The sequence below is a fragment of the Myotis davidii genome, unplaced genomic scaffold (genome assembly GCF_000327345.1).
Source record: "Myotis davidii unplaced genomic scaffold, ASM32734v1 scaffold164, whole genome shotgun sequence".
Classification (NCBI taxonomy): domain Eukaryota; kingdom Metazoa; phylum Chordata; class Mammalia; order Chiroptera; family Vespertilionidae; genus Myotis; species Myotis davidii.
The window spans coordinates 5,770,267-5,770,735 of NW_006296417.1; the positions used below are offsets into that span (position 1 = coordinate 5,770,267).

Sequence of the window (469 nt, forward strand, 5' to 3'; positions counted from 1 at the left end):
ATCCCTGACCCCCCCAGATCCGCAGGCTGTGGCCGCCTGAGCTCCTCGCCCTCTCCTCTGGGCCGGTTTCCTGTTCTGTGCGCGGATTGCGAGTTCCTTCGAGTCGCCTTTCTGCCAGGGATGGGGTGGTGGCGGCTGATGGTTGTTGTTTTCCAGCCGCCTTGACTTCTCCCCCGCTCCCTCCTCTGTTTCTCTCTCTCTCCCCCTGGTTTTTCCTGCATGTTCAACACATGTCCCTCCTCCCCCCCTCTCCCCAGCCCCCACCCTCTAAAAAAAAAAACAACCCAACCTGAGATTGTACTTTTGTACAGGAGGTTCAAATTACAAATGGCAATTTTATGCACTTCGCCGTATTAACGCTGCCGCCCGGGCTGCTGCGTTCATGTGACCTTCCGTGGATTAACATTCTGCTAAAAAAAAAAAAAATCCCTCCGTTTTCTTTTTTTTCCTTTCACTTTTGAAAAGGAGG

At 52.7% G+C, this 469-nt stretch overlaps 1 protein-coding gene across 1 annotated transcript in view; it reads left to right on the forward strand.

Moving 5' to 3' along the window:
* The window catches only part of NR2F2 (nuclear receptor subfamily 2 group F member 2), a 13,681-nt gene that overhangs the window by 6,604 nt on the left and 6,608 nt on the right, over window positions 1-469 (forward strand). The gene's annotated exons all lie outside the window — the stretch shown is intronic.